This window comes from Lissotriton vulgaris, chromosome 6 (genome assembly GCF_964263255.1).
Source record: "Lissotriton vulgaris chromosome 6, aLisVul1.2, whole genome shotgun sequence".
Taxonomy (NCBI): domain Eukaryota; kingdom Metazoa; phylum Chordata; class Amphibia; order Caudata; family Salamandridae; genus Lissotriton; species Lissotriton vulgaris.
The window spans coordinates 169,552,066-169,564,778 of record NC_141694.1 but is presented as its reverse complement, the minus strand read 5'-3'; positions in this window follow the sequence as shown (position 1 = coordinate 169,564,778).

Sequence of the window (12,713 nt, the reverse complement as noted above, 5' to 3'; positions counted from 1 at the left end):
GAGATCAGTAATTTGAGTGATAAAATTGTTGATGGAGCCTGGTGGTCGATAGAGTAGAATACCAGAAAAAGTGGTGGTAGGGGAGATATCAAGTGCAAAGTGTAGGCTCTCACAGGTCAGCAAGGAATTAGAAGTGACCCGACACTTAAAGGTGCCCCTATATATAATAGCTAAGCCCCCGCCTCTCCCCGATTGGCGGTCGAGGTGCTTAAGGGTGTAGCCTGGAGGAGTGGCCCATAATAAGGACGGGTCATTGTCAATCTGAAGCCAAGTTTCCGTTAAAAATAGGGCGTCAGGATTAAGCTCATCAATCAACAGATGCAACTCTGTGGAGTGTTTAGGTAGCGACCGGCAATTAAGGAGATACAATCTCCAAAACTCTCCCAACGGGAGGGAGCCGCTACATGGGCGGGAGGTGCTCCATGTACAGTGCTTGCAGTGATGGTCGGTGTTAGCTGGAGAGACGGAATGGGAGCAGGAAGGACTGACAGGGGGGCGTAAGGAGTGTAACCACAAAGAGTTGTAAACAACTTGATTACCGACCATGATGCCGGTAACAACCCAAGACCAGGACCAGCGAGAAGCGTCTGGACGCGGACTGGCGCAGACTGGCTTCTCTTTGGCGCCTCTTCGGCGCGTATACGGCGCGTATACGGCGCTACCGCAGCGCGGGATAGGAAGAGGTCATATAGATTAGGCCAGGGTGGAGACTAGCCCGTCAACCTCCCCAAGATGGCTGCCCAGAATAGGACAACCAGGAAGTGGTGTCGCTTAAGCCTCCCTCCACACAATCAGCACAAGCTGTGGTGGACCGGGGAGTAGCGACCAGAAAACAGGTAAGAGGCACAGCAATGTAATTTAAAAACACATATTCTTCAATCAGTAGGTTTTTAAATTGTTAAAAAGAAGTAGCAGCAATCTAATTTTAAAAACACATATTCTTAGTCAATAGGTCTTTAAAATTATTAAAAACGAAAGTAGCAGCTTGCAGAACTCCTGGTCGCATTCAAGCACTAGCGCTATGATCTTTGTTGGTAAGTGAAGATTAGTGCATAAAGGCCAACAGAATATTCAGTTTAAAAGAAGGAGAGAAACAGGACTTTATATAATATCCCTTGTGGCTAGATTTTGAATTTCCAGAGAGCCATACCTGTCCGTCGGTACCTCTATGGCCAGCGTCCGAGCGGGAGTGGAGGTGGTTTAGGCTGAGCATACCTCCTCATTAAATACATACTCTAATTGGATAATCAAGGTCAGCTGACAAAAACGCGCGAAACGGCGCTTAATTAGGGGGTCTGTATTTATTATTGGGCATGCGCTGCCTGACTCTCGTGTATGGTTGCAGCCGCCCAAACACTAAATGCGCATGTGCCAGTGACCCTCTCTATGCCATCACGCTTGCACTCTAGCGCGTTGTGTGCTAAGCCACCGAAACAGTGTTACAACGGTGGCGCATGCGCACAAGCACTGTGGCGAAACGCGGTGCGCATTTCCCAAGCGCAAACATTGCTCGCGTGTGTTTACAAAGGTAGCGCATGCGCACAAGCACTGTAGCGAAACGCGGTGCGCATGTGCGAAGCGCAGACATCGCTCGCGTGTATTTATACCATTCAGGCAGTCCTCGTGTCTCCGTATTTATGCAGCTAGACACTTGCCCTCAATTGTATATCACGAACTCGAGAGCGAGGGATTCTAAAAAGGACCAGATGTGATTATATATACTAATGGGCACGGCAGGTCTATAAGTGGAAAATTACCATTGGGACTGGAAAAAAGATCTACTGTTCAGTGTTATGCATTTAAGGCATAGACATTGCTCTAATTAGATGTGAAAAAATAGAGTTCATCTAGGGGAGAAGGTATATGTGATCCCCGTGTATACCTATATGTCTGTGTCTGTAAGTAGTTGTCTAGAATCTGATCCAGATATTAAGACACATAGTGTTAAGAATGCAGGTGAGTTTATTATAAGTGCAAAAATGGTAAATTATAAGGACGCCCATGGTATGTCATCATTGAGCCCCTTAGAGTCAGTTTTTAATTGAAAAACCCACTTCTGCTCTATTTTGAATAGGAATTTCGACACATCACTTATATGGGTAGGGATGTAAGGATGTTCTAGAACTACCCATCTCATGTCATCTGCTGTGTGTTTGCAGGTCAAGAAGTGATTTGTAAGTTTTGTTGCCTGTTTGTGACACCTGATGGTGCTCTTATGCTCTCCGATTCTTAGTTTAATTTTGCGAGTCGTATACCCAATATATCTGAGAGAACAAGGGCAAGTGATCATATAAATCACATTTTCTGTGTTACAGTTGGTGTGTTTCTTAAGGACCCAAGTCCTCCCTGTACCCAAGTCAATCGTGTTGGTTTTGCTGGTCTGAGGGCAGACACTACATGATCCACATGGATGATGGCCAGTGACCGGAGGAAGATCCCATAGAGTTGTGGGTCTTTCGGTATTCTGTGTCCTAGGTCTCGTGTGGACCAGAGTGTCACGTATGCTGGGCGCTCTCTAGAATGAAAAGAGGGGTAAGGGGATATTCGCATTTGTGGTATTGAGAATCCCCCAGTGTTTTCGCACCGCTTTTTGGAGTCTGTTGGATTGTGCGTTGAAGGTGCTAACAAATGTTTCGGTGGACGTCTGTCCAGCAGTGCCTCCCGATTGTTGTTTGAGGTCCTTTTCCATGCTCTTTTCACAAGGTGTGCAGGGTATTCTCGTTCCTGTAGTTGGTTAGAAAGGGTCTTCGCATGTTTGTTAAACAGCGCCTGAGATGAACAATTCCTCCTGACTCTGAGGAATTGTCCCACCGGGAGGTTCTCCTTCAAGGAGCGTGGGTGGTGGCTGTTGAAGAGCAGCAAGGAATTTCTCGCCATGGGCTTAGTGTACAATTCACTCTGTAGACTGCCTGCTTCCGGAAAGATAGACAGGTCTAAGAATGAGAGTCTGACACGACTGTGTTCCAGCGTAAAGTTGAAGAACTGGTTACATTCGTTCAGCCATTGGTGAAAGAGTTCGATCTCTCTCTCAGTGCCTCGCCACACCATCAGAATGTCATCTATATATCTCTTCCATAGTACCACTTGGTGGAAAAATGGGTTACTATGGTTGAGAATGAGATCTTGTTCAAATTGATGGACGTAGAGGTTGGCGAGGCTCGGGGCAAAGACACTCCCCATCGATGTCCCGAAGACCTGTAGGAAAAATTGTTCCTCGAATTTGAAAAAATTCTCCTTCATTGCTATTTCAGCACAAGCTAAAATGAAGTTCACAGGAGTGATGCTGTCCAACTCTTCCAATGATAGATGGTGTCTTATGGTGTCCAAGGTTTCCTGTTGGGGTATGCAGGTGTAGAGGGACTCGACGTCAAAGCTGACTAATAGGTCGGTCTCTACGTTAAACTTCACACCAGGTAGTAATCGGAGAACATCAGCAGTGTCTTCCAAATACGTAGGCATCTTCTTAACGAGAGGTCTAAGAAAGACGTCTACGAAGGTTGAAAGTGGTCGACTCGGATCCAGAGGTAGAATAGTTAGACCCGTACCGTTTGCCTTTATTATTAAACCCTGGGGCTTCATAATTATCACTGGTGTAGGGATATACTTTAGTTAGGGAGAAGCGTTCTAAATCCTTTTTGAATTTGTCCATCTTGCTTGTGAGTATGTTGTCTTTGTATTCTTTGTTGGCTTTGTTGTATTCTACCTCTGGATCCGAGTCGAGTGACTCAGACACATCTAACCGTGCAAGCACGTCTGCCGGACTGGATGGGCAACAACAACGACCCTTTAGAAGGGGCGGTAGACAGAGAGGGGGTATGTATAATCAATACCCAGGGAATTATCAGCATCCGGGACCTTGGTGGCACCCAGGACCGTGGGGTGTTCAACCTCCACCACCATTCCCGCAACAAATGAATCCATTTGGACAACCCGCCCAGTTTTTTCCTAACCAGTCTTTTTTAGGACGTGGCCGGGGACAAAACAGGGGAAAGAGAAGAGGACAACAAACGGTCCAATGGTACCCCGACATCCCAGTCCCCAACACACGGAGCAGGAAAGCAGCCCAACAGGGCAGCAGTGCAGAGACGACCGGGATCTAACAGTCAACTTAAGTTCCCGTATTCTGGCACCGGCTGAACATACAGTCTTGGGAAAAGGCCTAGGCTTTGTCCCCACTAATAAGGGGGACCCCTTCCTGACCAGGACTGAACTTGAAAAATTCTTTCGTAAAGTGCGCTTACATTTCTTTTTCAAGAACAGAACTGAATCTCCTGACAGTGGCAATGATGAACCCAGCAACACCGGGCTGCGACCTAAATCTACCTTTACCCCCCTAAGTCATCAAGTGCCATCGCTTGTAACTACTTTCGAACAGGCAGTCAGATATGACGTTGCACAAATACAAGATATGGAGCTCCAAACCTTCTAGAACTTTTCCAAATTAGAAAGACAGGCCCTCACCAGTCTCACTAAGGATCCGACAATTATAATAAAACCGGCGGACAAAGGGGGTGCGACGGTAGTTCTAGACATGGCTCAATATCGACAAGAATGTCTTAGACAACTGGACAACCAACAATTCTACCGTTGTCTATCTGAAGACCCCACCCCGCGTCTATTGTCATTGATCAAGAACTTGGTGGATGAGGGATTGAATGAAGGGTGGATCACATCTCAGGAAGCCAGATTTTTGGTAACGGAGAACCCCGTCACTCCAGGCTTCTACTGCTTACCGAAGATCCATAAAGCCATCAGACCACCACCTCGGCGTCCCATCATTTCTGGGATTGGCTCCCTGTTGGAGCCACTTTCAACCTTCGTAGACGTCTTTCTTAGGCCTCTCGTTAAGAAGATGCCTACGTATTTGGAAGGCACTGCTGATGTTCTCCGATTACTACCTGGTGTGGAGTTTAACGTAGAGACCGACCTATTAGTCAGCTTTGACGTCGAGTCCCTCTACACCTGCATACCCCAACAGGAAACACCACCCACGCTCCTTGAAGGAGAACCTCCCGGTGGGACAATTCCTCAGAGTCAGGAGGAATTGTTCATCTCAGGCGCTGTTTAACAAACATGCGAAGACCCTTTCTAACCAACTACAGGAACGAGAATACCCTGCACACCTTGTGAAAAGAGCATGGAAAAGGGCCTCAAACAACAATCGGGAGGCACTGCTGGACAGACGTCCACCGAAACCACCTCTTGAGAGACTAACATTTGTTAGCACCTTCAACGCACAATCCAACAGACTCCAAAAAGCGGTGCGAAAACACTGGGGGATTCTCAATACCACAAATGCGAATATCCCCTTACCCCTCTTTTCATTCAAGAGAGCGCCCAGCATACGTGACACTCTGGTCCACATGAGACCTAGGACACAGAATACCGAAAGACCAACAACTCTATGGGATCTTCCTCCGGTCACTGGCCATCATCCATGTGGATCATGTAGTGTCTGCCCTCAGACCAGCAAAACCAACACGATTGACTTGGGTACAGGGAGGACTTGGGTCCTTAAGAAACACACCAACTGTAACACAGAAAATGTGATTTATATGATCACTTGCCCTTGTTCTCTCAGATATATTGGGTATATGACTCGCAAAATTAAACTAAGAATCGGGGAGCATAAGAGCACCATCAGGTGTCACAAACAGGCAACAAAACTTACAAATCACTTCTTGACCTGCAAACACACAGCAGATGACATGAGATGGGTAGTTCTAGAACATCCTTACATCCCTACCCATATAAGTGATGTCTCGAAATTCCTATTCAAAATAGATGACATACCATGGGCGTCCTTATAATTTACCATTTTTGCACTTATAATAAACTCACCTGCATTCTTAACACTATGTGTCTTTATATCTGGATCAGATTCTAGACAACTACTTACAGACACAGACATATAGGTATACACGGGGATCACATATACCTTCTCCCCTAGATGAACTCTATTTTTTCACATCTAATTAGAGCAATGTCTATGCCTTAAATGCATAACACTGAACAGTAGATCTTTTTTCCAGTCCCAATGGAAATTTTCCACTTATAGACCTGCCGTGCCCATTAGTATATATAATCACATCTGGTCCTTTTTAGAATCCCTCGCTCTTGAGTTCGTGATATACAATTGAGGGCAAGTGTCTAGCTGCATGAATACGGAGACACGAGGACTGCCTGAATGGTATAAATACACGCGAGCGATGTCTGCGCTTCGCACATGCGCACCGCGTTTCGCTACAGTGCTTGTGCGCATGCGCTACCTTTGTAAACACACGCGAGCGATGTTTGCGCTTCGCACATGCGCACAGCGTTTCGCCACAGTGCTTGTGCGCATGCGCCACCGTTGTAACACAGTTTCGGTGGCTTAGCACACAACGCGCTAGATTGCAAGCGCGATGGCATAGAGAGGGTCACTGGCACATGCGTATTTAGTGTTTGGGCGGCTGCAACCATACACGAGAGTGAGGCAGCGCATGCCCAATAATAAATACAGACCCCCTAATTAAGCGCCGTTTTCGCGCGTTTTTGTTAGCTGACCTTGATTATCCAATTAGAGTATGTATTTAATGAGGAGGTATGCTCAGCCTAAACCACCTCCACTCCCGCTCGGACGCTGGCCATAGAGGTACCGACGGACAGGTATGGCTCTCTGGAAATGTAAGATCTAGCCACAAGGGATATTATTTAAAGTCCTGTTTCTCTCCTTCTTTTAAACTGAATATTCTGTTGGCCTTTATGCACTAATCTACCCTTATGGCCACACTTATATTATGCTCTCAAGACATGGTTCTGGACAGGCACAGCCAGAACCTCCCCTGGACACTATTTTACCATCTAAACTTGTAGAGCTAATTAACAATCAGTGTCACCTCCATGCTTGGTCATAACCATGTTCTCTTTTTGGGTTGAGTCTCTTTTTAATTAACTGGTATTTGTTAGTATATATATGTATGGATTAGTGGAGTATGTTTACTCTGTACCTCAATATAATTTTTTGAGGTCTTTATACTTTTCCATCTCTAACAGAGCGGGGCCTCCTTCTTCCCGAGTGGGTGCCGGGTGAGGTGAGGTTTTCTCCCACAGAATGCTGGGTGAGTAGAAAATTGACAAACTAATATTTCTCAAATGAATGAGTTTCAAATCAGTAGATTCATGTAGCTTCTGATAGGCGTAGAACAGTCTTCTGCCGCCCTGTCTACTTCTGTTGTGTTGTGTTTCGAATCACCATTATATCACATATGTCTCTTACACTCAGCTGTTTTTCCTCCTTAGGAAAATCGTGACCAGTTGGATAAAACACCAGAGAATATCTTGGGCTCAAGGTTCTGGTAGGATTAATCCAATATATGATAATATACTTAAGTTTTCACATAGTGCAGATGCGCAACATCTATTGGTCCTGAAGAAAGCTTGGACAATGTGTCCTCATAAGCTGAAACATGTCGACCTCCATGCACTACGCCACGACATAGTTATTCTTTAAGACTATAAGGCGTTGTTTTTACTCTTGACCCTGGACAATACTTAATAAACATATTTTTTGTCACAGGAGCCAATTTTACTCACACTTGTTTTCTTTTTCACGAGCACTGCACTCCATCGGTCCTACCTTTGAAATACTGTGGTTCAGAATAGTACCTTCCAAAACCTATCTCCGCATCATCACCAGTTGCATTGGGAGAGATCAAGGTTTATGGGCTGCATCCCATATGACGACACTCCGCCAATAGTGGTGGGCTGATGGGAATTTTTCTAACCCAGTATTATCACTGTGAAGACATGTTGGTTTAGCGGTTTTTTTGGGCATGACATAACACGTAGGCAAATTATTGGACCGGGTAACTCCTGATTCTCCATCGCAGCCATAGGGCATGAGGCACTGACCTCTGTGAGAACCATCTGGATGTGCCAATAAGTAGTGGAAAAGGTCAAGCCGGAACCTTGTCAAAAGAAAAAATTGTGTGTGCTTTTCGGCCCTAGAAGGTAAGGCTCCATGATAGGCACGGTTTCAGTACGACATACTTGCACACACTGGGCTTACACAGCACATTTCCTTCTCTTTCACTATGTCCCATTCTTAAGAAAGACTCCTTGGTCCAAGTGAGGTCTCTTTTACTAATTACCTCAGTATTCGTAAAGAGATCAACTCTTCCTAGTCTGGCAAGGCCAACTTTTATATACCCGAGAAATCAAATATGCGAGACGTGATCAAGAGAAAGACAGTCCAATAGGACCTCTTTACTAAGTACACTCTCTTGCTTGGCCCACATCTTAAGCCACAAGGCCACAAGTCGAAAAGCCAAGCTGTCAGAGAGATAAGGCATCCCCAATTCCTCATGCACAACATAAGAAGGGGGCCTTGGGGGACAGAAAGAGCTCTTTGCAAAAAAGAGTTTTTGGTGCTCTGCAGAGCCTCGAGCGTGATATGGCCTCATATCTCGCTCCCATAACTGACCTTTGAAATACATTTTGCTTGGTAGAGCTTCAGCTGGGCCCCTATTGGCTTACCTCCCACTCTGCTGGCAAAGTTAAAAATAGCAGCTGAAGCTTTCACTAGGTCCCCTTTCTTTCGGTTATGCAAGGAGCACCAGCTCCATGAGTCATCAAACACTACTTCCAGATAGGAAAAAACATTTGTCTTGGTTATTAAAGAACTACCTAGTTTAAAAATGGGCTGCTTAGCCTTAGCCTTTCCAGGGCCCACCTGCATGATATATGATTTAGAGTGGTTCACCAACAGATCCAGCTCCTCCATAAAAGAGGCAAAAGAGTTTAGGAGAAGTTGTAAGCCCCTTTTAGTCCTCGCCAGGAGGACTGCGTTGCCCGCATATAAAATGACTGGCAGGCTACGCTTGCCTGCCTGGGGACTGTCAGCTTAGGTTGCTAGAAGGGCCGTGTCTAGGAAGTTGATTTATAAATTGAAATGGAAGGGTGCAAGAATGCACCCCTTACACCCCCCCTCCTGATTAAACTGGCTGGATACTTTCAGGTCCTTTGAATAGCGGACAACCGCCCTAGAATCTCTGTGAAGGTCCCTCAAGAACCAAATGATGTTTTTAACAATGCCAATGGATATCATCAGCTGTCATAACTTGCACCTGTTCACACAGTCAAAGGCTGAGGACAGGCCCATGAAAGCTAAATATATCGGACATAAACAAGCCACAGTATACTTATTCAAAACAAGATATAAGTTCAAACACTGCTCTACAGTAGACCGACCAGGACGGAAACCATATTGTATTTTCAGATAAACAGTTACTGTCGTCCACCCAAGTTACCAACCTGTTTTAGAATCATACGACCTACCACCTTCACCACAGAGTCTAGGAGAGAAATGGGCTTGTAACATAAAGTACTATCCCAGTCGTCCTTTTTAACCTGTTGCGTGCTCACATTGGCCATTGGCCGACGTGAGCACTACCTCTGGGGAGCTGCGCACAACCAACGGCCGACTCAGCCCTTCCCACTGTGTGGAACACCTGCGCCGCGGTAAGAGAGTTAAATACCGGGATTATGGTCAGAAGAAGCCCAGGGGTCTGGGCGGCCGACCTGCACTGCAGCCTGAATAACAGCTGTAAGGAAAGGCAACCAATAGTCTATATGGGCAATATAAAGGTCAAGAGGAATCCCATCTGACCCTGGGGTCTTTCTTTGGGTTAGACAGAATATACCAGCTCTTACTTCTAGGGTGGAAAATACGAGGTCCGCCTTACCTACCACGCTTTCCTGCCCTTCAGATAGCGTGGGCTTTGGTTAAAAAATACCCCCAGTGGTGGACCCAATCATCCTCCATGATGTGGGCATCCCATACTTTGGTGTTATCTTCTGAAAACAATGGGCTATTAATAAAGGCCCAACACTTAGAGCTATTGCGCAGTGTGCTGGCCTCCACCAGACCAGACCAGGGCCCCTCCTTCAGCGAGGATTTACGAGTTGCTAACGAGTTGATATGCTCTACGAAGCCCTCTGACCACCACCACGTCTCAGGGCTTTTGCTTAAGGACTGTTTTAGCTTCCTAGAAGCCTGGGAACAGACTGAATCGAACCATCTTAAGCCTACTGAATCATGGCCCCTGTCCGGGGCTCATAAAAGCCTCCAAATTACAGTGGACATGATTCCAAATGCACCCGGGATTTCCGAGGCACTAGCCTCACCATCAAGACAGGTGGCAAACTCCCTGCTACACTGAGTTGCAAGAGATTTGTGAAAGGACTCTGGTGCTATACGTCCCCATTTTAAACTCTTCCACACCTTCGCCACTTTGAGAGGGACACCCCTCACCCACCTCAGTAAGTCTCTGTACTTGAGCCCATCCTGTTGCTACATAAGTGGAATTATGATCACTGAATTCACTTGACTGAACAAAGAAATCTGTGACCATGGGAAAGAAAGGATTGGATACAAAAGTGAAGTCTATAAAGGTCTCACAACCTCTACCGATGAAGGTTGGAGTAATATCTGTTTTCCCCGGGGGCATCTTGTTCATGACAGATGGTAAATCAAGTTCAAGTAAGATTACTTTTAAGCTCGGTGCCCTGAGGATTATATTCCATGTGGAGACCAGATTGTCTGGCACAGTCCATGGCTCCCACTTCTCCTTGTCTAATATCCCTACACATATGGATGTTGAAGTCCCTAGTTAAGAAGATGTGATGACAGTTCAGGCCTTTCAAGATGCAACCCCATAATATTGACGCCAACTTCTTTATATTACCCCCCACCCTTGTGTATTATGCCCGCATTGTAAAAGTTTATCAAGAGAAGTCTGCTCTTGTCGCTAGACAGCAAGATTACATGAACATTGGGTAAAACATAGAGTACAGGTACTGAGATGTCAAGGACAGCCAGCGAGGCCCCAGTGGCTCTCCCTGACGTAGACGTAGTTGCTGGGACAAAGAAGGTTTTATAGCCATCCAGGCGGAAGTTATTCTTGATAGCCCAAGTTTCCTGTAGACATATCACGTCAAAACATTTCACAAAGGCCAGCCATCCAGGATTACCGGTCTTACTTGCGAGCCCGGCAATGTTCCAAGAAACAAAACTTGCACCCTCCATACTCACTCTGGTCCTGTTCTGGGGGTACGATGATTCCCCGAGGGGCTAGTATCATGTGGTCCGAGGGACTCACGTGGTGTCAATCACAATCATCCAGCGTTCTCAAAGGGGCAAACCTGTTTGCGGTGCTTACCCCTACAGTCCCCCTTTGTGGTCCCCACAAGCTCCATCGGTAGGCCACTCTCATTGGGATCTGGGATGAAAAGATCAGGGTCGATAAAAATAGCCTAATGGTAATTCCAGGATTTCAGCATTCCAAGACCTATACTCAGACTGTGCTACTGAACTAAGGATGTGGTCAACAATGGTAGTGTTGTTAAAATTAACAATGATACAGTCCCCTGCCAAGGTTTGGTCGTCCTGCCAACCCACTGTGTCTGATGCACCATAAGGATATGTTTTTCCACCCTTGGACCAAGGACATTGTTGGAATTGAGCCAGAGCACCACCTTGTTCTTTAACAGGAAAAAGCCTTCCTTGGCCCCAGGGTTGAGGTGCTGTACTTTGGCCAACACTACGACAAGAGGTGTGGATTTGGGCAGAAGATGAACAGAGCCAACGTTAAGGAACGGTGGTTTGACATCAGACTCACCTCTCCCATCATCATGACGATGCGAACCACCTACATTAACACTCTGGGGTTGGCAAGGCTGGAGATAAGCTGAATTCAGGGTGTTACCTCCCTACGAGTGGTTGAACAAGCCTGAGGCTCATACGTGGTCCTGGTGAGTGTTGTTGAAGATACTTTCTCAAGGTTGGGCTGGTGTGGGACAACTAGACCACTGGGTATTCCGCCCCAAGCCTGACCTAGGACCTGGAGCTGGAGCCAAGATTTTAAAAAAATCAATAATAATTTAAAAACAATAAACTATTTTTAATAGAATTTTTTTATAAACAAAAATAATATTTATAACATAAATGTAATATTTGTTTTATATCCTAACCTATAACACCACACAATTCAAAACCCACATTTAAATTTAAAACATGTGCCGCGCTCTATAAGTTCAATGCTTGAGGTTTACTGTTTGTAAGTGTTTCTTCCTTGAACATTTGTGTGAAGGCAAATTTACATGGGCAGTTTTTCCTGCCTCTCTTGTGTGGATGTTCTTTTGTTATCTCCTTGGTCAGGTCCCTCTGTGTAGTCTCGCTTTGTCCAGACTATTTTCCACTGTTAGGTACAAAATCTCATTTGTTTTTTCTCACAATAGGGACTATAAACCTGGGGGATCTAAGGTAATTAGAAGTAGCTGCAATTCTTGATGACCACCCTTGGTTCCTTCTTACCTGGTTCTGTTCTGATCTGTTCAGTGCCTCCGCTCCTCTTGGACATTTCTTTCCTGGCAGTAATGGGGAGATGGGGTCCTAATCTAATGTTTGGATCTATTACTTCTTTCCTTTGGACCCCAAATCCTCCCCCTGAGGACAGCTTTCTTGCACTTATGGGCTTCTTTTTTGATGGAATGTCACTCAACACCTTCCTACAGATGTCCCCAACTGTCCCGCTGTTGCTGCACTCCATTTCTAGGTCACTATGGCTCTTGTGCCATACCAGATTCTTTACATGCCCACTGAAACGCTCAGTAGATAAACTCAGGCTGCTGGGTGGCTCAGGACCCAAAGCTTCGCTGCCTCAGGCTCTGCA